This window comes from Chiloscyllium punctatum, unplaced genomic scaffold, assembly GCF_047496795.1.
Source record: "Chiloscyllium punctatum isolate Juve2018m unplaced genomic scaffold, sChiPun1.3 scaffold_306, whole genome shotgun sequence".
Lineage (NCBI taxonomy): Eukaryota > Metazoa > Chordata > Chondrichthyes > Orectolobiformes > Hemiscylliidae > Chiloscyllium > Chiloscyllium punctatum.
Genome location: NW_027310040.1, coordinates 127,501 through 130,000, shown reverse-complemented (window position 1 = coordinate 130,000; position 2,500 = coordinate 127,501). Strand labels below are relative to the sequence as shown.

The 2,500-nt window shown below is 63.7% G+C and overlaps 1 non-coding gene across 1 annotated transcript; it reads right to left on the bottom strand.

The window, feature by feature from the left end:
- Positions 1-640: 640 nt before the first annotated feature.
- LOC140472380 (5.8S ribosomal RNA) lies at positions 641-794 on the bottom strand. Its single transcript, XR_011957592.1, has one exon. It is a non-coding gene; the product is annotated as a 5.8S ribosomal RNA (ribosomal RNA).
- Between the last annotated feature and the right edge of the window lie 1,706 nt (positions 795-2,500).

Genomic DNA, 2,500 nt, shown 5'->3' with positions numbered 1-2,500 from the left:
CGACGAAAACCTCCTCCCTCGGCCAGGCACTCGGCGCCAGCAGGGGAGACAGGATCAGACGCCCCGCCGGCCACTTAAGGCCGAGGACGAACCACGAGACGGGCGGCTGCAGCAGCGGGCGGCCTGCAGCTCCCAGCACTCTCAATCGATCAACCATCGAGTCGGGTCAGCGTGTCAAACCGGCGAGCTCCACGGTCAGGCCGGCGGCGCACCAGCACCGGACCTCCGCGGCTCCCTTCACTCTTTCCACTGCCAGCCAACCGAGAGACGGACCCAATGCGGACGTGCAGAGCTTAGGCAGACCCCCCACTGGAGGCTCAACACTTCGTGGCAGCTCCGTGTCCCAAAGACCAGGAGGGTTGGCACACACACACAGTGTGAACCACCGACAGCCATTCTGGGACCGGTGACAGCCGTGCTGGCCCCACTGCCACGACACAGACGGACGCCAGGCCGCGCTCCCCGGCGGGGGGATGGCGTCGAGCCTGACGAACGGAATGTGCAGGGTGGGGGGGAAAGGCCAAGCGCTCCGACGCCGGAGGGCTCCGGAGTCTGAACTTAGGGGGACAAAGAGGACGGGTCCTCTGCGACACCCCAGCCGCGCTCTCGCCAGCCAAGGCGAGTGCGATTGATTGCCAAACGACCCTCAGACAGGCGTGGCCCCGGGAAGAACCCGGGGCCGCAAAGTGCGTTCAAAGTGTCGATGATCAATGTGTCCTGCAATTCACATTAATTCTCGCAGCTAGCTGCGTTCGTCATCGACGCACGAGCCGAGTGATCCACCGTCAAGAGTTGTCTGAGTTTGTTTTAGGTCTCTCTCCCTCGCCAGAGGAAAGCGACCCGGACCGCACATACGCTCCCCACCTTGAGCTACAGCCACCTGCACGCCGGCGTGCGGGCGGAGCAGGGTGGCGTGAAGCGGTGGGGAGCACCATCCTGGTGCGGCCCGCAGAAACATACGTCTATTGGGGGGAGGAGGACAGGGCGCCCAAGAGGCGATGCGTGCCCCAACGCACCGCAGCGACGGAGGCAGGATCACCGCCACCATGTCGCCCGCCGAGTATCACGAGGCGTGCAGCAGCTTTGCCCTAGGAAAAGCAGAGGCGGGAACGGGCACCGGCCATCGGTTCGGCAGCGTCACTGACGCGTGCACGTGGCGGCGTGTCGGCGAGCGGACTTCCTGCGAGGAGGCGGGGGCGGCACTCGCCCGAGCAGACGCCCGCCCGGCCCAGCCACCGCCGAGGTGGAATGGGAGTCGCGGCAACGGCTCGTCATACTCGTTCCCACACTCACAGCGCAGCTTGCCCGCAAGCCACCGACCACCGATCGACGCCAGGCGCCCCGACCGAGAGCGGGATCGCTCGTTCGCCCTGCTGGCAGTTCGCTGGGGATCACTACTGCACGGAGCTCGGAGACCGACGGGCGGCAACTCGAGAGTCTTTAAACCACCACCCCCATCCCGCAAGTGCAAAGAGGCTGTATACGCACAGACGGGTGAGGGGAATAGGTACCCCGTCGGGTTTGAAGGGAGCGTGACTAGATAGCAACGATGTAAACCCAGCCGATTTGGGAGCGAAGGACCGGCGCCTGCATCACCGGCTTCGTTTCCCGTGGCTGGAGAGTACACCGAAACCCTCCGTCTGTCGCGAGCTCCCGACGACGCGGTGCCGCCAAGCAGCAGGGCCGGACCTGGTGTGGCTCCCCTCGTCGATCACAGACCGGTCGGCACTACTGACGAGACGGTGGAACGGGCTTCGCCCCTTGTGACGAAGGGTGATGCGAACCCGCCCGCCCGCGTGCGTTCGGGGTGGACTCGGCAAACGGAGATTTGAAATCGGAAAGTGTCCTCCTGCCCCGCGCAGGTAGGCGCCCAACAGTTGTGGGGGGTTTGGCGGTGACCACGGCTGCAGGGCCTGCTACCCCGACGAGCTCTCCTGCTGGCCCCGAAACCACCCTCGCGAGACAAGTTGAAACGGAAACGGGCGTACCCCCAAGCCGACGATCCTTTCTTATTTGTTACTTTTTTTTTCACTTGCTCGAGTTGTGGGGATTTGGCGGTGACCACGGCTGCAGGGCCTGCTACCCCGACGAGCTCTCCTGCTGGCCCCGAAACCACCCTCGCGAGACAAGTTGAAACGGAAACGGGCGTACCCCCAAGCCGACGATCCTTTCTTATTTGTTACTTTTTTTTTCACTTGCTCGAGTTGTGGGGGTTTGGCGGTGACCACGGCTGCAGGGCCTGCTACCCCGACGAGCTCTCCTGCTGGCCCCGAAACCACCCTCGCGAGACAAGTTGAAACGGAAACGGGCGTACCCCCAAGCCGACGATCCTTTCTTATTTGTTACTTTTTTTTTCACTTGCTCGAGTTGTGGGGGTTTGGCGGTGACCACGGCTGCAGGGCCTGCTACCCCGACGAGCTCTCCTGCTGGCCCCGAAACCACCCTCGCGAGACAAGTTGAAACGGAAACGGGCGTACCCCCAAGCCGACGATCCTTTCTT